This window comes from Schistocerca piceifrons, chromosome 8, assembly GCF_021461385.2.
Source record: "Schistocerca piceifrons isolate TAMUIC-IGC-003096 chromosome 8, iqSchPice1.1, whole genome shotgun sequence".
Taxonomy (NCBI): domain Eukaryota; kingdom Metazoa; phylum Arthropoda; class Insecta; order Orthoptera; family Acrididae; genus Schistocerca; species Schistocerca piceifrons.
Window position 1 is genome coordinate 177,681,023 of NC_060145.1, and position 25,239 is coordinate 177,706,261.

The window sequence follows — 25,239 nt, forward strand, 5'->3', positions numbered from 1 at the left end:
TTCATGCAATGTGTTCTATAGAGCCTATCAAGGAGAATCTTCAGGGATGTGGAATAAGTCAATATAGACATGAGATGAGGACATGATAGAAACTTAATATGTATATTGTATCAACAGTACAATATCACCATACTGGTCTGCTTAATGCTATTCACACTTATGACATTTAAATATAACTGTTGGTGTGCTAGATAATTAGCTTCATTGGAACACAGAAACTAAACTGTTACTCATATGACTCTGTTAAATTAGCACATTCGACAACAGAATAAAATGTACATAAAAACAAAGAAGAAACACGAGTCCATGACAGCACTAAAGATAATCAATCAAAATAGTTATCATTCGCGCTCAGCATTACACAGCACATAACATTGCATTTCACCTCTCCGCCCCTTGTATCAGCGATATTTTCTTTTGAGTCGGACATGTTGTCTGGACCAAATAACAATGGGTCATGCACAGGCTGCTAATGGTACATTAGAGGTTGCCTCCAACACCCATTGTGGCAGATCTGTAATGGGCGGTGGAGCAGCTGGCGCATTTGTCAAGTCTGTCGTGTGTGTAGATGAGCCCATACCAACTTAGTGTGAATGGGAAGCAGGTTTAAGCCAGTCAACAGTGATGGCGATTGGGGTACCCATCACAACTTTGAATATCTTGTCATCCCTTCAGAAGACATGGTATGGTCCATCACAGGGTGGATGAAGTTGCTTGCATACTGCACCATGCTGTATGAAGACATGATGGCACTCCCTTAGCTCTTCAAAAACAAAAGGACATTGGGTCAGCTAACAGCTTAGAGCAATGGGGCATATTTGCCGGATTTGTGTACACAGCTTTTGTACAAAATCTGATGGGTCAGTGTAGTCATCTGGCACACTGTCAGAGAACTTGCCAGGTAGTCGTATTGGCTGCAATAAACAAGTTCAGCAGTTATTGCTTTCAGGTCTTCTTTATGCAACACATGGAGACCCAGGATGATGATGGGCAACATCTCTGTCCATCACAGTAAGTCGTGACATCGAAGTGACACTTTCAGTTGGTGGTGCACGCGTTCAACTACATTATTTGCTGCCGGGTGGTAAGCTGTAGTTTTAATCCGCTTTGTACGCAGTAGGATGGTAAGTACTTTGAACAGATATGACTCAAATTATCTTTTATTTCACTTACAAGCCACACATTGTCCCACATATCGGTTGCAATCTTTGTCTCCATGTAGCTAGATAAAAGCTCACTTCACCATGTTGGCAGTGGCTCATACTCCAGGGTGCAACATGTTGTGTAAAGAGGCGATTGCCTGTTGGCAAAAGTCGGTAGTTACAAGTGGTCACTGTTTGTTAGTAGCTATATCACAAAGCAGCAGTGCAGTTGATGGTGGCAGCATAATATGGCGGAGTTGTAGTCCTGATCGGTGTGCCAACAAATCTTGTAGCTTACAACTGATTGTTGCACTGAGGTGAAAGCTTCAAAGTCAACTGCATCAGTGACTACTTCTATCCGAGAGAGACCACCAGCTGGTAAGTTCAGTTCTCTATCAATGTGACCAATATTGGTAGTGAACTGTCTGATATAGTTGAGGTGTCGCAGCTGATTAGGTGATGGTTTCTCAGTGTGCTAATGGAATGCATCTGTTAGTAGCTTGTGATCTACGATGAGAGTGAACTGTTGTCCCTCCAAGATGTGACGAAATTCCTTGATAGTAGCATGGGCAGGTTCACAGGTTGATCAATTCTGTTGTGATGGCGATAACTTTTTACCAAAAATGATTAAAGGCTGACAGTGTTCATCTATTTGCTGTAGCAGTGCAGCACCAATTGCAGTGCCAGATGTTTCAACATTCAGGGTGAGAGGTGCCTCCTGCTGAACTGTGTGCACTAACAGTGTAGCTTCTGCAATGGCAGTCTTCAGCTTGGTAAATGCCAATTCGGCCTCACTATTCAACTGTAGTTGCATGAATTTATTCAGTCATGCAACTATGAGGGAATGATTGCAAATAAACCGACAGTAAAATTGGTTACACCAAGAAATCCAAATAATTCTTTAATTGTCATAGGCTGTGGAAAATTAAGTATAGCTTGAACTTTCTCTTGCAGTGGCCATATGCATTACATGTTGATAATACAGCCTAGGAAGTGTACTTCAGCTGCTATGAACACACTTCGGCAGGTTGATGTGCACATAGACAAGTGAAGGTCTGTCATAAGCATGACAAGTGTTCTAGATCTGAGTTTGACATGACCAGGATGTCATCGATATACATGTAACAAAAGCCTAAATCATGTGTGACTTCACTCATGAACCACTGAAATGTTTGGGCAGCTATACAAAGTCCAAAAGGCATTCATCAAATAATCCAAACAGTGTGCTTACTGTGGTCTTAGCAATGTCTTCCTGTGCCACAGGTATCTGGTAAAATCCATGAATTAAGTCCAACATAGAAAAGATGTGCTTACCGTGGACACTGAATGTAAAACCTTCAATACGCAGTACTGCTTATCAATCAGGAATAGTTCTGGCATTTAGCTGTCTTTAATAGCCACATAGATGCCATCCATTATTCTTTTTTGGGACCATGTGTAGTGGAGATGACCAACTACTGCTCAATGGGTGGCAGATTCCTTGTGCAAGCATTGATGAGAATTCCTGCTTAACTATCTTCATTTTCTGGGGTGTCAAGCAGCACAGTTGAGCATGAAATGGTGGTCCAGATGTAGTCAAAATATAATCTACTGTTGAGTGCTGCACAGGTGCTAGTGTGGGGAATCTTGCATGTGATATCTGTGAACTGTCTGAGGAGCTCTATGAATGGAGAATCACTGGTAATCATCTGTAATACTGTGTCTTCTACATGACATACTCTACATTGGCTTGCTATGTTGGTAGTACTGTCAAGAAGGCTTCGGTGATGGAGGTCAGGCAGGCGTCCAGAAAACAATAAAAAGTCTGCTCCACATACGGAGTGCATCACGTCCACTACGATGAACTGCCAATGAAATTTGTGCCATGGGTCTAAGTTCAACACTAATGAGACATGATTATATGTTTCAACTGTAGAACCATTGGTGGCAAAAAGGTGGCAGTCATCACAGTTGTGACGCAGCAGACAGGCTGATGGGTAGATTGACACGTGAGCACCTGTGTCTACCAAAAACTGTAATTTTGTGCCTTGTTCTGTTACAAATAGTCAATGCCTGTTTTCTAGAGAGTCAGTGGCCATTATCACTGAGTTTCCCTATCTGCGCAGTAGGCTACACTTTCGTGCCTCAGAACCATACCATTGGTGATACCAGCAAACTCTTGCTGAGAAATTTGAATGGCTGCACTTTCCTGGTGAGTGGTGTCAATGAGATCAGCGACTGGTAGTCGGGGTCCTTAATGCAGCAACTTGTGCAGTGAGCTCAGCAACCTGTGCTTGTTGCACAGTGAGGGTGTTATCTGCCTGATGCTGTGAGCAAACTGTTGCAATGCATGTGGATGGACACATTTCCACTATGTGATCCATCATTTTTGCATGAGTGCATCTAGATCACTGGCACACACTGTCAATATCTTCTGCACATTGGGTGGGACACGCGACAACCAAATATTCCACAGAATCTTGTCACTGACTACATTGCTCACTAATGTATAATGTTGGTAAAGTAGCTCCAATGGGATGTGGTTGCCAGCTCTTCACTGCAGAATAGTTTCTCCATTCTCTTCACGTCGGACTGTGAGAGCCAGGTAATCAGGGCATCCTTGATGGTTAAGTAATGATCAGTGCTTGGTTGTGACACCAGAATGTTTTGCGCTTCTGTGACCGTATCTGCATTGAGTACAGCCACTACATAATTGTATTACATGTCATCTACAGTTACTTGTACTAGCACAAACTTACTTTCTAGTTGCACAAACCACAGCACAGGATTATGTTGCCAAAACATTGGCAGCTGTACTGTCATGTGATTAATTACTGCATTAGTGGACATGTCTACAGTCGGTTGTGGGTCTGACATTGTTAAGTTTTGCTGAACTAGAACATGGAAGAAGGCGTATGACGCAGTTGACACAGATGTTCATACTTAGCGCAGTGCGACATGATACAAAGTGTTAATGACCATTGAATTTCACATACGTGACCATCAGAAATCAAGTCAGGGTCACCAACTGCTGTGGGGTTAGATAATTAGCTTTATTGCAACATAAACACTAAACCATATCTCATATGACTCATTACATAGTACATTCAACAAAAGAATAAAAGATTTAAAACCACAAGGAAACATAAGTCAATGACTGCACCAACGATAATCATTAAGAATAGTTATCAGTTGCATGTAGCATTACATGACACATAATACTGCACTCGTTATCCTTTTGTCAGTCACGGTGCTTTTCACAGTGAGATGGGGCATAATGTATCACATTGATCACACTGCTTATTCACATGGTTTTTTATTAAATCACATTAAAAAAAAAGCCTTAGAAATGTTTAGACTGTAACCATATGTACACATCAATTTGCAATGTAAATATAAAATGGCTTGCTCCACATCACTACAATCTATCAAGTAAAAGATCCACGGAACACGTAACCAACCAACTAACTAACTAACTCTGTAAATGGAATATCTTTAAAGAAAGACAAAGAGCACAACAACAAAAGAAAGGTAATCATTCAGATTTCTTGTTGTCAGTGTTGAACTGTGGTAACAAATGATAACAACACTGCATTTTCACTTGCTTCTTTAATAAATTTCACTAGTGAAACTTATTATAAATGACAAATATCTTTACAGAAATGGAAAGATGACATTAGAGTACAACAACAATGACAATATTACACACTAATCTGTCTCATTGTCACTTTTGGGCTACGGTAATACATCAGGAATTTTACTGCAGTCAGAGCTAAAAGTTTCAATGTGCATCAAACAGATTAGCTTTTGACACATTTTGCAACATAATTTTGTCAATCGCTTCTTTACTGTGCACGTATTACATCTTTTCCTCTTGTTCCACATTCCTTCTTCTCCATTTTGATTTCATCTTCTATTTCTTCCTCACGTTAGCCTATAATGTTGTTGTGGTGTCACCGCAAGACACCACACTTGCTAGGTGGTAGTTTAAATCGGCCGCGGTCCATTTAGTACATGTCGGACCCGCGTGTCGCCACTGTGTAATCGCAGACCTAGCGCCACCACCAAGGCAGGTCTCGTGATACGAGAGAGCACTCGCCCCAGTTGTACGAGAACCTAGCTACCGCCCAGTTGTACGAAGCCTTTCGCTCTCATTAGCCGAGAGACAGAATAGCCATCAGCTAAGTTAATGGCTACGAACTAGCAAGGCGCCATTAGCCATACAGTGATTGTACTTAAAGTCTTCTGTGTATCGTCAAGATCGATGTACCACAAGGAATGAGTAAAGTTAAGTATTAAACATGCTCCGTACTTTTCTTCCTAACATTAATTACGTATCCTGTTCCAGTACATCACGCCCGTCTGCGTTAGTCTAGAGTGCCTTTTCAGCCATCTCAACTTCACGGTGTCGGCCCAGCTACCGACACAACATTGGCGACGAGGATGGGATGCCCTTGGACAGCTCGTCCAGGGTCAACGTACCATTCAAACCGATGCGGCCGCCGCCGCTTCTTCGCTACCGCTGCCACTGAACGCTGTTGCACCTCCCTTTCGAGCACGCGGCGGCCGTTTTTGCTTTCTTGTGTCGATGTGTCCACGTACCGTGTGATAGTGAAATTGTTTCCCCGACGAGACGTAGCAACTCTGTCCTACGAGGAAATTTTGTCTGCATTAGATGCCTATTTCAAAGAAACAGTTAATGTGGTTGCAAAACGGTATACGTTCTTTCGTACAAAACGTACGGCCGGTCAAACTAATAGGGAGTGGGTAGCAACATTGCAAGGACTTACTAGGGACTGTGCCTTTGAATGTGACTGTGGTCTTTCTTATTCAGATACAATGGTGCGTGATGCAATTGCACAGAACGTTTCTGATGTTCGCATACGGGAGCAAATTTTGAAACTAGTTAATCCCTCCCTTCAACAAGTGATAGACATATTGGATAGACAGGACACACTTGACTGTGCTCAGGAATCTTTTGAAACTTCGCCAGCCGTGTGTAACATTAACCGGCCCGCTGGACGCGCTGCGCGGCCCGGTAACCGGGCCTCGCACACGTCCGCACAGCTGCAGCCGCGCGCTAAGCCACGTGTGCCGCACCAGCCCACAAATGTAGTGAAATCGTGCCCGCGGTGTGCTACTAGACATTCGCGTGCACATTGCCCGTCACGCCAAGCTATTTGCTTTTTCTGCAATAAGAAAGGACATGTTCAAAGTGTTTGCCAGAAAAAGCTCAGATCAGACAATCACAATCATTCCAGGCCCTTTGCTTCGCGCCGGAATCAACCCAAGGACACTCAGGCTCGTGGACCTTCGCCTATGGACATTCATGTCGTTAATTCCACTTCGTCCAGTGACACTTTCTCTAACAGTGACTGTGATCGTCCCACACAAACTGTGCGTCGACGTCGCCGGAAATCACGTCAATTAGCAAGTGATTCTGTACCAGTGTCTGTTCCAATTGCACAAAACAGTCGCTCTTGTCGTCAGCAGAACAATAAACTTTTTGTGGACTTAGACTTTGAAGGCAAAGTGATACCATTCCAGCTCGATACCGGAGCTGCAGTTTCATTGCTCAATCACGACACGTACAAACAACTGGGCGCACCTCCGTTGCGTGCCGCAAATGTTAAGCTAACTACATATTCCGGACAGAAAATTCCTGTGTTAGGACAGTGCAGCCTTCTTGCAACATACAAGGGACAAACAAAACTTGTGTCATTTTACGTTCTTCGTTCTTCTTCTGCAGTGAACTTGTTTGGTCTAGATTTATTTCAGTTGTTTAACATGTCTATTGTAAATCAGGTCCTATCAGTGAATCAGACTGTGCCTGCAGACAGTGTTTCTCGGCTGTGTGACGAATTTGCAGACATTTTTGCACCGGGCTTAGGTTGCGCTAAAAACTATGAAGCACATTTAGAACTGAAGGTAAACGCGCAACCGAAATTTTTCAGGGCGCGCAATGTTCCACACGCATTGCGTGATGAGGTCGCAAGAACGTTACACGATCTCGAATCACAGGGTGTAATTGAACGTGTGCAAGCTTCTCTCTGGGCCTCACCCTTAGTAATTTTGCCAAAACCTTCCGGAAAATTGAGACTTTGCGTGGACTTCAAGGCCACAGTGAATCCACAGCTAGTGACTGCTACTTTTCCTTTGCCCCGCCCGGAAGATCTTTTTGCTAAACTGTGCCCGGGAAAATATTTTTCAAAGTTGGACCTAGCCGATGCGTACTTGCAAATACCGGTGGACGACGCATCCCAGCGCGTATTGGTGGTTAACACGCATCTTGGATTGTACCGCTTCAAAAGACTGCCATTCGGGTGTGCATCCGCCCCTGCCTTGTTTCAGCAATATTTACAAACTATTTGTGCGTCGGTCCCTACTGCAGCAAACTATCTGGACGATATAGTGATCTCAGGACAGACAGAAGAAGATCATCTTGCGAACTTACAAACTTTATTTCAGGTCTTGCGGCAAAATGGTCTTCGCTTGAGGAAGGACAAATGTGTGTTTTTTGCTCGTGACTTACCATACCTGGGACATGTCATTAATGCCCAAGGCATACATCCGAGTCCAGAGCACCTCCGTGCCATACAAGAATTGCCTTCCCCTCAAAATGTGAAACAGCTACAGAGTGTGTTGGGTAAAATTAATTATTACAATAAATTTGTGCGCAATGCCTCTTCCATTTCAGCTCCGCTTCATCGCTTACGCCGTAAAGGTGTTCCGTTCGTCTGGACGACGGAATGCGAACGTGCCTTTCGCCAGTTGAAATCGGCGTTGCTTTCTAATACTTGCCTTACGCCATTCGATCCCCAGAAACCCCTTTTGTTGATGGTAGATGCATCGGATTTCGGGATCGGTGCTGTGCTTGCGCACAAAGTTGGCTCCCATGATCGCCCTATTGCCTTTGCGTCCAAATTGCTCTCGTCTGCGCAAAGAAATTATTCACAGATAGAGAAAGAAGCTTTGGCTCTCGTGTTTGGTGTTACTAAGTTCCATGATTTCTTGTATGGTCGTCACTTTACCATCATCACAGACCACAAACCTTTGACATCGCTTTTTCATCCGACCAAGCCTGTACCTCCACGTACAGCGCAGAAATTCATTCGCTGGTCTATTTTCCTCTCGCAGTACCGCTACGATATCTTGTATCGGTCCACTGCTAAGCACGGAAACGCCGATGCGTTGTCCCGTTTGCCTGTTGCTGAGGATAAAGCATTCGATTCTTCTGAACTTGCTTGCATGTTCATTGATTCGGAAACCGATGAAGTGGTCGAATCGTTTCCGATTGATTTTCGTCGTGTCGCTACAGCCACAGCTGCTGACCCTGTCCTTGCTACTGTTTTACGTTTTGTTGCTACGCAATGGCCTTTGTCAAAGTCTCGGATCGAGGATCCGTTGGTTCGCCGATTTTTTGCTCACAAGGAGAGACTTTTTGTTCGACGTGGTGTTTTGTTGTTGCGTTCTGATAATGATCAGTCCCGAGTCGTGGTCCCACGTTCGTTACAGTCCTCTGTCTTACGGCTTCTTCACCAAGGACATTGGGGTATAGTGCGAACGAAACAACTTGCTCGTCAGCACTGTACTTGGTTCGGAATCGATGCTGCGATTACGAATATGTGTTCTTCGTGCCCGGCGTGTGCCGAACAACAATCCGCACCGCCGCGGAAAGTCTTTGCATGGCCAAAAGCCACTTCCCCTTGGCAACGCTTGCACATTGATTTTGCTGGTCCATTCTGGAATGCTCGATGGTTGGTTCTGGTCGACGCCTTCAGTAATTTTCCTTTTGTTGTCCGGATGTCTTCCACGACGTCCTCCGCCACCATCCAAGCGTTGTCTGCTATCTTTTGCATTGAAGGTCTTCCGCAGACTATTGTTTCCGACAATGGCCCACAATTCATGTCCGCAGAATTTCAGTCATTCTGCCAGGCCAATGGTATTCAACATCTGACATCCGCGCCGTTTTCGCCTCAGTCCAACGGTGCCGCTGAACGATTGGTCCGGACTTTCAAGTCACAGATGTTGAAATTGAAAGAGTCGCATTCTCGGGAGGACGCATTGTTGCTCTTTTTGTCTTCGTATCGCTCTCAGCCCCGAGATGGTCGCTCGCCGGCTGAGTTGCTCCACGGTCGTCCTCATCGCACCTTGATGTCTTTGCTGCATCCGCCGCATCAGGTTCCTGTGCAGCGGCAGACTCCTGCTTTTGCTCCAGGCGACGTTGTATTTTATCGCAACTATCGAGGTTCACGGCGTTGGCTCGCAGGGCGCATTCTTAGCTGCCTCGGCCGCGCGATGTATTTGGTTTTGGGGGCCTCTGGTGAGGTGCGTCGGCATCTCAATCAGCTGCGCCTCTGTCGTCGCTCGGGTTCTGCCGCTCCCCGTCTGCTTTCAGCGACGGTGCCGTCCGGTCAGCGCCCTGGGGACCCATCTACTGGCTCGCCTCATCCCCAGGTGTTCCCGACGATGCCTTCCGTTTTGCCCCATGGCGACGCGCCGCCGCCGCCGCAGCAGCAACAGCCGCCGCCGCCGCCGCCGCTTGTTCTCCCGCCGGCGCCGCCCGCATTCGACGCTTCGTTGCAGCCGCCAAGCGCCTCCCAGGGTCACGCGCCGCCGATCGCTTCCCGTGACCAGCTGTCCTCCGCCATGGAACTCCCGCCCGCTCCGGACCACATGACGTCATCGCGCGTCAGCTACCCCGACGCAATGGAGGTTGATCCTTCGGTCCCTCCTGTCTCTTTACGGGCGCATACACCGCATGTTGACGTGCACCCTGGACTAGTTTTTCAGGCGTTTCCTAGCTCCCCTCGGACCGAATGGCCGGGTGCGGGTGGCACAGCCTCGCCTGTTGTTAGGCTCCCCACCTCATCGCATACGTCAACATGTGGTCCTCCCCACGGCGGGCGGAAGCCTTATCACACGACCGTTCGCCGATTTGCGGGGGAGGAATGTGGTGTCACCGCCAGACACCACACTTGCTAGGTGGTAGCTTAAATCGGCCGCGGTCCATTTAGTACATGTCGGACCCGCGTGTCGCCACTGTGTAATCGCAGACCTAGCGCCACCACCAAGGCAGGTCTCGTGATACGAGAGAGCACTCGCCCCAGTTGTACGAGAACCTAGCTACCGCCCAGTTGTACGAAGCCTTTCGCTCTCATTAGCCGAGAGACAGAATAGCCATCAGCTAAGTTAATGGCTACGAACTAGCAAGGCGCCATTAGCCATACAGTGATTGTACTTAAAGTCTTCTGTGTATCGTCAAGATCGATGTACCACAAGGAATGAGTAAAGTTAAGTATTAAACATGCTCCGTACTTTTCTTCCTAACATTAATTACGTATCCTGTTCCAGTACATCACGCCCGTCTGCGTTAGTCTAGAGTGCCTTTTCAGCCATCTCAACTTCACGGTGTCGGCCCAGCTACCGACACAACAGTTGTAGTCTCCGTTGAAGATACCTATGAATTTCTGTGGTGTCCAAGATTCTTCAGTCCAAGTGAGCTATAACTAATGCATGAGACTGTTGTTTCAGGTATCTTTTTCTTCTAATAAAATTCCTGTTGTTTCCACAATAAATTACTTGTGTGCTGATCCCACTCATATTCATAACAGCAGAAAATGTATGACTTTACACTGTGGGCTTAGTTGACACATGTTAAAAATTTCTGTCAATTTTTTTTGTTAAAATCTTCTAAAAAAAATCTGGAAATTGCATTAGCTGTTGATAATCCTTTATTACCAGATTATACATGACTGGCTTCGCAATATTGTAATCATATCTTCAGGTGATAAAACCTACAAAAATACAAAATTTGGATTAAGAGCAAATTAATTATACCAAAAATGTGAGGGACCTAAAACAGAAAAAAGAGGGAGTGAAATACATAACTAACTTAACTTTAGGCCACTGAAACAGTTTGCTCTCCCAATGTTTGGATGGCACTTGTTATTAGCATTACCAGTTAAAATGTAATTTAAGTGATCCAGAAAATGACTACCAAAAATAAGTGATTGTAGGCCACGTAATTGAACACTGCAACAAGTTGCATTTTTAGACCTAAAAAAGGACATAGCGTAAGAAACTCAACAAACTATGGGCACACTAACTTCTGGTAATGTAAACAAATGATGGCTAACCAGTGCTGCAACCCCAGTGAAAACAGCAAGAAGCTACATGTAATAACACTGGCTATGGCTGCAGCAAGGTATAGACGTGGTTGAGTGTTGAGGAAAACTGATGTGGGGCAATGCACTGCAATGGGACAAGTGAGAAGTAGTGGAGTATGTCAACAGAGGGTGCACAAATGCCACAGAAGTAACATTGGTACATTTTTAAAGCAAAGGGTGGGAGCAGTTACATGAACAGGAATGTCTAGAAGAATTAATATTTTTATAGAAATTTTTAACTTGCTATAATTGTAACTATCGGCCAATAGCACACATTTCTTGCAACACTATGCAGTGGTCAACCTATTACTAGTGTCGACTCCACCTTTGGTGCTATTGTAAAATGTTTTGATGAATCGCTTCTGTTTATTTCCAGTGTCAGCATCTACTGAATTGTCTTCATACAAGCTTGATGCCAGGATCACAGGCTTCCCGTTTTTACAAGGTGTATAACTTTGTTTCCACCATTTGCCAATAGGTGGCAACAACAGTAAGTAGCGGTCGAAAGAAACAGGTCGCAGACGTTAGGCAGTTAGCTTGGACCTCGGTCAACATAACCCCACTCAAACATTAGTCAATTTGTGTCAGCATCATAAAATTGTTCTTGATTGAAAATGTCAGTTTACGAGCCTAATTCTCATCATTTCCGGGAGGTGTTACTGTTTTGTTTCAATATGAAGAAAATAGCAACTGAGCCTCATTGAATGTTCTCAAGTATGTATGGTATTAGTGAAAGAACATGTCGTGAGTGGTTTCAATGCTTCAAGAACAGTGATTTTAACATCGTAGACTGGCATAGTAGTGGAAGAGAGAATGTTTTTGAAGATGTAGAATTGGAGACACTGCTGAATGAAGACTCACGTCAAACTCAAGAAGAATTGGTACGATTAGTGGGAGTGACACAGCAAGCCATTTCAAAACATCTCAAGGCTATGGGCATTATTCAGAAAGAAGGAACTTGGGTCCTGTGTGAGCTGAAACCGGGAGACGTTGAATGGCATTTGTGTGTTTGTGAACAGTTGCTTCAGAGGCAAAAATGGAAGGGATTTCTGCACCGCATTGTGACCAGGGACAAAAAATGGCTTCGTTACAATAACCCTAAACGCAAAAAATCATGGGGATATCCCAACCATGCTTCCATGCCGACGGCCAAACTGAATATTCACGGCTCCAAGATCATGCTCTGCATTTGGTGGGACCAGCTCGGTGTCGTGAACTACGAGGTGTTAAAACCAAGTGAAACAATCACAAGTGCTCGTTATCAAATGCAATTAATGTGTTTGAGCAGAGCATTAAAAGACAAATGGCCACAATAGAGCGAGAGGCACAATAAAGTAATTTTGCAACATGACAATGCTCAACTCCATATTGTAAAAGAGGTCAAAACGCACTTGGAAATGTTGTTCCCCCTGACTACCACCTGTTTAGGTCAATGGCACATGGCCTGGGTGACCAACACTTCCGATCTCATGAAGAAGTCACAAATTGGATCGATTTATGGATCGCATCAAAAGATGAACAATTTTTTTGACGCGGGATTCGTACACTGTCCAAAAGATGGGAGAAAGTAGTGGCCAACGATGGAAAATACTTTGAATGATACATGTGAAACCAATTTGTTTCACTGAAGCCTCAAATTTTGGGGAAAAAATGGTGGAAGCAAAGTTGTACACCTTGTAGGATCATACAAAACTAGGGTAAGGCCTTCCTTGAAGCCAAAAAGTGAACTGTGGACAGCTCTTCCATTACTGGTAGCAAACTCCAAAGGAATCTCACGCTTGTTTTTCTCCACTGCCCCCCCCCCCCCCCTTCCCCCCAAAAAAGAAAAGATTTTTCCTTCCTACTTTTTCTACAAAGCTAATATCAGTACACCATTTGTCTGCTGTCACATTTCGACCTGACTGATAAGTATGTTCACACAGTCAGAATAAAACATCAGAAGGCTTATTGTTTATGTGGTTCCAAGCCAGTTTATATTTCCAAATTATTCAGGTAACATACTTCGGAATCGATAAGACCACACATCTTAATTCAATATTTGTTTGGTTTTGTGAACAGTATCCTTTCAGTTTCCCATCTACTTTAACATTTGTCTGAGGGTGTTGGATTTTTGGCAGTTCTGTGTGTGATTACCCTGTAATTGAGAAGTTCATTGTTTTTTAAAAAAGTTATCTTGCACCATCACACAATGGTGGCCATTTTTAGTTGTAAGTGCACAACAGTTTTTCTATTTGGAGTCATTAGTGTTAACTTGAATATCTCTGCACTGGGTTAAGTTATAAATCCACTTTTTAGACCCAAAATTAACAACCAAGGAGTTATTTACCAGAGTGTATTTTTTTTATTTTAGTTAGATATCATAATCTAGTAGCCTCATATAGAGCACGAAAACTGACAAATGTTTCCTTATTTTTTTATAAATTTTTGAAATTTGAAAATCTTTGTTTTTTGTGAAGTATGGGGATAGTTATCTCTGGTGGGAACGAATATAAAAATTTGATTTTTGCACTTTTGTACATCTATATGATAGCAAAGCACTGCAAAAACTTGAACATTGATATCTGACTATGAACAAAGACATGAATTTTTAAAAATGAGGAAATAATTAACATTATACTACAACTGATCTTATAGTTGTTCCCTGTTTAAATGGTTTATTGTTTCATTGTAATAAAATTTAGTTGTAACCTTCATTTAATTAACACTATCACCCAATATTTGGTTGTTGTTGTTGTTGTGGTCTTCAGTCCTGAGACTGGTTTGATGCAGCTCTCCATGCTACTCTATCCTGTGCAAGCTTCTTCATCTCCCAGTACTTACTACAGCCTACATCCTTCTGAATCTGCTTAGTGTATTCATCTCTTGGTCTCCCTTTACGATTTTTACCCTCCACGCTGCCCTCCAATGCTAAATTTGTGATCCCCTGATGCCTCAGAACATGTCCTACCAACCGGTCCTTTCTTCTTGTCAAGTTGTACCACAAACTCCTCTTCTCCCCAATTCTATTCAGTACCTCCTCATTAGTTATGTGATCCCCTGATGCCTCAGAACATGTCCTACCAACCGGTCCTTTCTTCTTGTCAAGTTGTACCACAAACTCCTCTTCTCCCCAATTCTATTCAGTACCTCCTCATTAGTTATGTGATCTACCCATCTAATCTTCAGCATTCTTCTGTAGCACCACTTTTCAAAAGCTTCTATTCTCTTCTTGTCCAAACTATTTATCGTCCATGTTTCACTTCCATACATGGCTACACTCCATACAGATACTTTCAGAAACGACTTCCTGACACTTAAATCTATACTCAATGTTAACAAATTTCTCTTCTTCAGAAACGCTTTCCTTCCCATTGCCAGTCTACATTTTATATCCTCTCTACTTCGACCATCATCAGTTACTTTGCTCCCCAACTAGCAAAACTCCTTTACTACTTTTAGTGTCTCATTTCCTAATTTAATTCCCTCAGAATCGCCCAACTTAATTTGACTACATTCCATTATCCTTGTTTTGCTTTTGTTGATGTTCATCTTACATCTGCCTTTCAAGACACAGTCCATTCCGTTCAACTGCTCTTCCAAGTCCTTTGCTGTCTCTGACAGAATTACAATGTCATCGGCGAACCTCAAAGTTTTTATTTCTTCTCCATGGATTTTAAAACCTACTCCAAATTTTTCTTTTGTTTCCTTTACTGCTTGCTCAATACACAGATTGAATAACATTGGGGAGAGGCTACAACCCTGTCTTACTCCCTTCCCAACCACTGCTTCCCTTTCATGCCCCTCAACTGTTATAACTGCCATCTGGTTTCTGTACAAATTGTAAATAGCCTTTTGCTGCCTGTATTTTACTCCCGGCACCTTTAGAATTTGAAAGAGAGTATTCCAGTCAACATTATCAAAAGCTTTCTCTAGGTCTACAAATGCTAGAAATGTAGGTTTGCCTTTCCTTAATCTTTCTTCTAAGATAAGTCGTAAGGTCAGTATTGCCTCACGTGTTCCAATATTTCTACGGAATCCAAACTGATCTTCCCCGAGGTCGGCTTCTACCAGTTTTTCCATTCGTCTGTAAAGAATTCACGTTAGTATTTTGCAGCTGTGATTTATTAAACTGATAGTTAGGTACTTTCCACATCTGTCAACACCTGCTTTCTTTGGGATTGGAATTACTATATTCTTCTTGAAGTCTGAGGGTATTTCACCTTTCTCATCCATCTTGCTCACCAGATGGTAGAGTTTTGTCAGTACTGGCTCTCCCAAGGCCGTCAGTAGTTCTAATGGAATGTTGTCTACACCCGGGGCCTTGTTTCGACTCAGGTCTTCCAGTGCTCTGTCAAACTCTTCACGCAGCATCATATCTCCCATTTCATTTTCATCCTCTTCCATTTCCATAATATTGTCCTCAAGTACATCGCTCTTGTATAGACCCTCTATATACTCCATCCACCTTTCTGCTTTCCCTTATTTGCTTAGAGCTGGGTTTCCATCTGAGCTCTTGATATTCATACAAGTGGCTCTCTTCTCTCCAAAGGTATCTTTAATTTTCCTGTAGGCAGTATCTATCTTGCCACTAGTGAGATAAGCCTCTACATCCTCACATTTGTCCTCTAGCCATCCCTGCTTAGCCATTTTGCACTTCCTGTCGATCTCATTTTTGAGACGTTTGTATTCCTTTTTGCCTGCTTCATTTAATGCATTTTTATATTTTCTCTTTTCATCAATTAAATTCAATATATCTTCTGTTACCCAAGGATTTCTACTAACCCTCGTGTTTTTACCTACTTGATCCTCTGCTGCTACCCATTCTGCTTCTACTGTATTTCTTTCCCCCATTCCTGACAATTGTTCCCTTATGCTCTCCCTGAAACTCTGTACAACCTCTGGTTTAGTCAATTTACCCAGGTTCCATCTCCTTAAATTCCCACCTTTTTGCAGTTTCTTCAGTTTTAATCTACAGTTCATAACCAATAGATTGTGGCCAGAGTCCACATCTGCCCCTGGAAATGTCTTACAATTTAAAACCTGGTTCCTAAATCTCTGTCTTACGATTATATAATCTAACTGATACCTTCTAGTATCTCCAGAATTCTTCCATGTATACAACCTTCTTTCATGATTCCTGAACCAAGTGTTAGCTATGATTAAGTTATGCTCTGTGCAAATAATTTATTTTAATAACAAAATATTAAACAATTGGAGATTTTGCTTAATTTATATGTTAAAAAATTCCCCTTTTACATCTAGGTTTATTCTCAATTAAGTAGCACATTATCACAAGTTCAAAATGATAAAAGTAAAATAATAAACATGTGAAATTTCTCTACTGTTGAGAAGGCTTCAGTTTTGTGCATGAGTTTAGTCCTCAAGACAAGTGTGTACAGGAGGTCAGTGGGCAGAGTAGCAAGTCTGCACAGGAGCTCAGCAGTCAGTGACAAGTCTGTGCATGAACTGTGTACCCCCACTACATTTGCTGGATGTGGCATTCTTGTAGTCAGTCTGTTCAGAAACCTCTGTTAGAGTGGATTAACATACTTCATTGAGATTGTAGAATATTTTATGTGATTTTGTTGTAAGTGTGATTTTAATTAACTATAGTAATATTAAAATTTAACAATAATAAATCTAGGAGACTAATTGGATTACAATAAAATAGATGAACAGTGTTCTATTGGAGAGGTAGTAGGTGAAGTGTGTCACAAAAAAGTTTATGGTTCAGTTTCCAAAAACTTAAAAAAAATGTTAATAACCTTGATGAAGATAGACAAACCCTGTTCACATAGTGAGCAAATTCTTCTGTATCTCAGTTTGTGAGTATCATGACAGGGGAAAAAAAATTCTACCAGAATAACATCACCTTGTAAATGACATTTATATTCCTAATGAGGAAGCTATTAGTGAACTGGATATTACTTGTTCTAATTTAAAGGTATATCTTGCTTCAAAAATAAGAAAATTTTGTAGCAGAAAAAGAAAAGCTACTGTTGAAAGAAAGATCCAATGAATTTCTGACAAAATTAGAAAAGACTTAGAATCAACACTCCACCACCACTACCACAACCACTCCCTCGCCATCTGAGGAGCCTGTGGCCCCCACAGCACCTGTAGTTGCCCTGGGAGGGAACCAGGAAACCATCGCCCTGGAAGGGAACCACGTAACTGGGCAGGATTTGGATGGTTTCGTGTTGGTGAAGAAAACTTTCTGCCAGTTGAGGCTTCTGGGTGGCAGGGGAGTGGAATCCACCCCGAACAGATTTCAGGTGGTGGCTGAAGAGCCAGACACAACACAACACAAAACAATACAACAGAAACACAAACACAAACACAGAAACAAGTCACCCACTAACTCCCTCCGATTGTCGCAGAGTTTCCCCAGAATTACGAGGAACTCTTTGACTTGCTAAAAACAGAAATTGGGGGAGGCAGTTTCAAGGTGAAACCTGCCGGTGGTGACAAAATAAAAATATCACTACACTCACTAGAAGACTACAATACAGTCAAAACACTTTTCACTAACAAAAAAAACATACCCCACTAAATGTTCCCCACAACAAAAACACGAAACAAAGTATATCGTCATCAGAGACCTCCCAAGATGACTGTCCCCCCAGGCAGTCAAAACAGACTTGACTGCCCAGTGGTACGTCGTCAAGGCCGTGCAGCAGATGGGCAAAGTGGAGAGCAAGTGGCCACTTTTCCAGGTCACACTGCCAGACATCCCACGGAACAAAAGGGAGATTAAGATAGTCCTGGCTGTGCCTGTCACCACCGAACCACTCCACCGCAAAAACAAGACGGTGCAGTGCTTCAGGTGTCAGGGCTTAAATTACATCGCCGCACACTGCACCATGGCGATAAAAGTGCAGAAAGTGTGCTGAGGCCCATGACACGAGGTCATGCACACTAAAACCTTCAGACCCACAAATAAGGTGCGCACTGTGTGGCAAAAACCACACAGTGGGTTACCAAGGTTGTGAGGTCCACAAAAGACACTCACAGCAGGCAAAGGGTGCAAAAGCACCCCCCACAAACAAAAACCAGACAGAACCACCCCAGCCATTCACACAAAGAAACAAAACACGTCAACACACACAGACAGAGCTTGGGTAAAACCAAGGAAAACATATGCGGAAGTGGTTTCTCCCTCGATAAACCATGAAAATGTAGCCCTATCATCACAACACCAAACACAGTCACAAGAACAACACCGGGAAACACACAACAACAATGACTAGGTCCACCCAGACAGAGGAAGCTCTACAGAACTCCACACTCAGTTCGCCCCCTTGGATCAGATGTTAGGCATTATGGTGCAGACCATGAACCTCATCATGGAATTGATGAAGGAATTCAGGGAGGACCACAAGCAGAACACTCAGATCCTCATTGCCCTTCAGGCAGCAGTCGCCTCCGCTATGACTTCCTCAGTAGTTTCAACACCCCATCACGGTTAGACGATCAAATATCCAAGGCCTGACAATGTGTGTCTTGAATGCAGACGACATTGTTAATTAAGGGGTCAAGTTCAGAGAACAGATGAAGGAGTTCTCCATCGACATATGCCTGCTGGTGAAAACCCACCTAAAACCAGGAATAAAAGTGACAGCCCCAACTACGTTAGCTGCCATAAAGACAGGCCAACCCAAGGTGGAGGGGTGGCCATATACATAAAAAGAGGGATCCCGCACCACCAGGTATTCTTACCAGCTACCAATAAAATCAAAGCAGTGGCTGTGGAAGTAACCACTGCCACCGGACCCCTAACAATTGTTGCAATCTGCTGACCCCCACAAGACAAGATAGACGAGGGAGATATAGCTGCTCTAGGGCAAATTGAAGGCAAATTCATAGTAGGAGGTGACTTCAATGCCAAACACCCCGATTGGAACTTTAAAGTAACCTCCAGAGCAGGAGCCAAATTGCAAAGACTAGCATGCAACCACCACTTCGAACCATGGGGTCCAGTTGAGCCCACACATTTTCCAAAAAATGGAGGTAGGCTCGACGTGTTAGACATAGCCTTCACTAGGAGGATCACGTGGTTTGTGGCCGCAAGGACAATCAACAAAATGTCCTCCGACCACAACCCAGTGATTCTAGAGGTCAATGTGGGAAAATGGGTAGCACTCCCACGGTACCAGTCATCTCACAAGCGCACAGACTGGGAGTGATACCGAGAAACTGTTGCCTCCGATATCGCTCACACTCAGCCACCTACTGCCGAAACAGTAGAACAAGTGCTACAAGACCCAACAGGAACCACTTTGCAGGCAGCGGAAGATGCCACTCCCCCACAAAGGGATGGCCCGCCCTTGCAAGTACAACTCCCAGAACACTTACTGGCCCAAATCCGTCACAAGAACAGAGTGGCAAAAGAGTGGAAGATCACCAGAAATCAAGCCACCAGGAGGCTGCTCAATTGTCTGCAGAGAGAGCTGAAGGTAGCGCTCAGTGAGCACAGAAACCAGCAATGGCAAAACCACCTCACAGCTCTCAAAGTAGACGATCGCACACTATGGCAAGCAACCAAACAATTCACAAAAAGACATGCTAGGATGCTGCCACTGCATGGCGAGTGTGATACACAAACCAGGAAAAGACCCTCTATTCCCACAGCACTCCAGGCTGATTAGCCTCTTGCCAACTCTCAGCAAGATCTACGAGTGCCTCGTGCTAATACCCATACAGGACCACATTACCAGAGAGCAACTTCTACCGGATTTCCAATTCGGATTCCGGCAGAACCACTCTGCCCCACAACAAATCATGAGAGTGGTTGAAGCAGCCATAGAGGGCTTCAACCACAGAGGCTGCTGCGGGATAGTGCTACTAGACGTAGCCAAAGCCTTCGACTCAGTATGGCATAGAGGGCTACTCTACAAGTTGTACACACAATGGTTCCCCAGGAGCATAGTCAAGCAGGTCAAAAGCTATCTCATGGACAGAACTTTCTCTGTCAAAGTAGAAACCTCCACCTCCACCAAAAGATGTATTCGTGCTGGGGTGCCACAGGGATCGGTCCTGGGACTCGTGTTGTACAGTCTGTACACTGAGGATACACCAACGGCCCCCTTGGTGCACACCGCACAGTACGCAGATGACACAGCCTTCTACACTCGAAATGCGAACAAGGACCTGGTCATCTGTAGGCTAGAAAGGGTTTTAGATGACACAGAAACTTGGGCTTGTCGCTGGTGCATCACCGTCAACTCTGAAAAGATGCAAGCTATGATGATCACACGTAGGCTCGGAACGCCCCCCCCCCCTTCCACCTTCACCTAAACAGAACCCAACTCCCCTGGGGCAGAACCGCCAAGTACCTTGGTGTAACCCTGGACTCTCGTCTTATGTGGAAACCCCACACAGACGAGGTCCACAGGAAGGTCTGTGCCAGAATGTCCATCCTATACCCTGTCCTCAACACATCCAGCTCCCTTCCCTGCTCTGTAGGAGTGAACATTTATCAGCCCCTCATACGGCCAGTAATGGAGTATGCATGCCCTGTCTGGGGATACATGGCAAAGCAGCACTGAACAAACTCCAGAGGCTGCGGAACCACATCCTCAGAACGGCTCTGCACCTACACATATGTTTCCCCACCGATGATCTGCACACCACTGCTGAAATCCCACTCCTCAAAGAAAGATTCCAAGGTCTGGCAAGATCTTTCTACGAGAGCTCTTCCAGATCTGGAAATAACCTCATCCACTCCTTAGGTCGGTATGACATGTCCCATGACAAGCACAAATGCCCAATGACGATCTTCGACGACTAAGATGAAGAGAACATCCATATACCCAATTCCTAATTCTCCTCCCTCCCCCAAAAATACCAATCATCACGCCAACCCCTGGCAAGTACCAGACTCACACAGAACAATCATCACATCACACAGACAATAAAAAAAAATCACTGAAATAAACACACACACAAGTACAAAGTGGAGTAAGGCTACAAACTCCCCCCACACACTTCCTCAAAGCGGGGAAAGTATTAGATGAGTGAGAGACAAGCGGCCACAGACAGTGAATTCTTACAGCAGAGGACATGTATGCCTTTTGCAAGGATACCAATAAAGGCATCAACCTGGGGTTTTTTTTCCACCAAGAAAGAACAAGTAGTTCTTCATATCAAAACAACACTTCAAACCAGATTTGAAAGCTGTATAGCAATAAAAGGAACATGGTAATTCCACAAATTCCTTGGCTTTTCAGAAAACTTAGTGCGATGCTGTGTAACGTCAAAAACCGAAATTTACAAGGATCATTGTGCCAGTGAAATTACATCTCTGTCTTAACACTGAATGACATAATGGCATTTGTGTATGATGGACCATGGTCGCTGTTGAAAGAATAAGTTTGGAAAACAATGATGTTTTTGTGCATTTTTACCACCCTGCTGGCTCAAGAACACCATTCGAGAAATGTACTAGTGACGAAGTTTGGATACCAATGAAAAATGTATTAAGGAAGCTTTCAGTGCTTGAACTTACCTCAGCAACTGGGAGGTCTTACTCTATATCACAAAAGTGGTCTGAAGAAATAAGTGCTCTTAACAATCACAACTAAGATTAGGAAGCACAGAACCTCTTAAAGTATGTTAACTGAAAACATTTATTTTAAATTTGTTAAGATAATATAAATGTTTAGTTCAGTAATTTTTTGAGTTTTTACATATAATTTGGTTCCTTAACTTCAATAATAATTGATCTCATCTAGCCAATAACACACATGAAGTATGCAACAGCCATAAGATCATTTGTTGTGTAATGTGAATTATTTCCTGTTTCAAAAATCCACATCTTTGTTCACAGTCAAACATCAATTTTGAAATTTTTTACAGTACTTTTCTATCATATTGGTGTGCAAAATGTGCAATAATCAAATTTTTATATTCAATCCCACCAGAGATAACTGGCCCAAAAATTTACAAAAAATAAAGATTTTTAAATGTCAAAAATCTATTTAAAAAATCAAGCAACCATTTGTCAGGGCTCTTGCTCTATATAAGACTGATAGTTTATGATATCTAACCAGAGAAAAAAATACACTCTGATAAATCACTTCATGGTTGTTATTTTTTGGTCTAAAAAGTGGATTTTCAAAATTTTCAGTACCAAACTTTGGAGGTCATTTTGACTGGTTATTTTTGAATTTAGGGTAATAAACAATGTTTTAGATGAGGCTCTTCTAAAAACAATCATGTCAATTGCAATGTTGTAACTTAATCATCCAGCACAGAGATATTCAAGTTAACACTAACATCTCCAAACTCAAAAACCGATGTGCACTTAAAAATAAAAATGGTCGCCATTCAGTAAAGGTGCAAGGTAATTCTCAATTATAGGGTAATCATATATAAAAAAACCAAATACTTGAAAATGGTCAAGCAACCAACTTAATTTTTATTGGATCACTTCACTTGGACTGAGGCTGTTATTTTGTCGAAATGTCTCTTATCATCATGAGTCACATGACTGTCAAGTCTAAGGAAATGCATAATGAATTTGAAATGTTTTATGTTCATTACAAGGTGAAAGTTTTCAGTTCCCCACAGATCCTTTAAGCTTTCCTTTTACTTTTGTTAACACCAGTTAAAAATACGAAACCAAAAAAGGCTTTCAATTCAAAAACATCTACTGGTTGTATGTCTCTCTAACACTTAAATTGAAGCTTTGACACTCTTGTCGGACTGGCCTTGTGTCTGCAGCTGTCCAAACAAATTACTGGATGTGTACTATTAGCCGCTGATGTATCGAAAGAGACTCTTCATGTGAGAAGCAATAAACACTTTATTCAGTTGCACAGGGAGTTAATTAATGACAAATACTAGATGGAGGTGTTCTACATGAAAGTAGAACAGACCTGACAACTATGACATTCAATAGTTCAAAGTAATTCAGCAACTAATTAAAAACAGAATGGAAAGCTAATCTGACAGCAAGTGCATAAGCATCATAAAATACAGCACCTCTAGCAGCTGGGGCAGAAGCACTTTGACAGCATTACAAAACTGTGCATGCAAACCACACAAACAGTGTTGTGCTGTAGTGTCACTTCAGCCCCTGCCGGGACAGTGAAGCAGTGTCCAAAAACCTTGTAGGGACATGGACTCATCGATCCAATTGTGTTGTGCATCCTGAGGGCTTCTTTGCATCAACGGTTGGTGGAACCAGTGGTGACAAAGCAGTTGGAACTGGGTCGGGATTGTGCTGTGTTGACCTCATTGGAATTTCTTCTTGAAAGAGGTGTGTTGGTTTCATGTGACCCAGTGAGACAGTTGTGATTCTACAATTAACTATAATGCTGAGCGTGTGGCCTCCTCGTCAAGCTACTTTATGCGATCCTGAGAAAGGTGGTTGTAATGGGGATTTGACTTTGTCAGAACATAGCATTGTGTATGTGCACTTCTGAAGGCCTTGGTGTAAATAGGACTGGTTCCATGTCTGGATGCTTGCTGGGGCTGGATGCAGGAGATGTGTTCTCTCAGCTGACATATAATTAAAAATCAGGATCTCTCAAGTTGGATAGCTGCAAGGGCTCTGGATCCACAAATTCCCCTGACAGGCATAACATTGCACTGAACATAAGTTTGGCAGCTGAAGCGTCCAAACCCAGCTCTTAGTGTTTCTCAGACTGAGCAAAACCATTGATAGGGCTATGATCCAACTTGCATCATGGAACATCAAGGCTCTCGCATTCTGGAGGCCGACGGTTCAATCCCGCATCTGGCCATCATGATTTAGGTTTTCCGTGATTTCCCTAAATTGCTCCAGGCAAATGCTGGGATGGTTCCTTTCAAAGGGTATGGCCGACTTCCTTCCCCGTCCTTCCCTAATCCGATGAGACTGATGACCTTGCTGTCTGGTCTCCTTCCCCAAACAACCCAACCCAACATCAAGGCTACTTTGAGTAATCAGTGCCAGTATTCTATCATCCCACTGCTGGCAGGATGATGGCTCATCTTTCTACGCTCCACAGTGCCCAAAAATTTAGACAGCTATGTGAACAGGTTGGACTCAAACTGGTGTGTGTGATCCATCGTGGCATGAAAAGGGCAACCAAAAAGTGACACCCAAGTAGGAACAAAGGTGGAAGCTAAGGTCTCTCCCAAGTTGTAGTCTACTGGTGTGGCTTCCAGCTAGCAAGTGAAACGACCCATCATTGTTAATAAATAATGTTGACTGTTTCATAGAGGTATGGGGCTGATCACATCAGTATGAATGTGTGCAAATCGAGCAGTTGTACCTGTAAAGTTGCCCACTGTCATGTGAACATGTCTACTGACTATGCTGCATTGGCGTTTAATATGTGTCTCTGCCCAGTCTTGACTCTTGGCCATACAAAACAATTAGAGATTAGTCATTTTGTCACACAAACTCCTGGATGGTAAATGTTATGTTCTTCTTCTACTTCTTCTTTGACGATGGATCACTTAGGACCACACATAATCAACATTTGTTGGCCTTCCTTTTTGCCCAGTATTCCTTCATATGCAATGAATAGGCTCGTTTTTGTTGCACAGACCATGTATGTCGGTTAGTTTTTTAATCGCTTCTTCCTCAAAACCCCATGTGTTTGTGATTCTTCTGATTTCATTTCTGTCATGTAGATTTGGAGACCCTAACTCTCTCAGGTCTTTTTCCTCTGTTTGTACCAGTTCAGTCTTGTAGGTGTATTCTTTAAAAATGCATGGATTTTGTGCATTAACCTGTTTGAGTCCATTCTTTTTAAATGCCCCATGAATTGGATTCTTCTCATGCACATTGTGTCTGTTATTTTGGAGATATTTTTTATATATTTCTGCAATGGGTTTTGGATAATGCACACCACCTTTAGTTCTTGGTGCTAGGAATTTCCTCATTATTATATGTTCTTTCACTTCTAATTCCTCTTTTAGTGTTCTGTGTTGAAGATTTAGTGTCTCAGATGCATAGAGAGCTTCGGGCTTAATTA

At 43.1% G+C, this 25,239-nt stretch overlaps 1 long non-coding RNA gene across 3 annotated transcripts in view; it reads right to left on the reverse strand.

Moving 5' to 3' along the window:
• The window catches only part of LOC124712021, a 144,433-nt gene that overhangs the window by 37,423 nt on the left and 81,771 nt on the right, over positions 1 to 25,239 (reverse strand). For 2 of the 3 annotated variants that reach the window (XR_007005558.1, XR_007005560.1), the window contains exon 3: positions 10,565 to 10,918. The exons of the other annotated variant lie outside the window; for it this stretch is intronic. This is a non-coding gene — a long non-coding RNA (uncharacterized LOC124712021). Of the gene's footprint in view, positions 1 to 10,564; positions 10,919 to 25,239 lie in introns of those variants that run through there. 3 annotated transcript variants of the gene reach the window in all.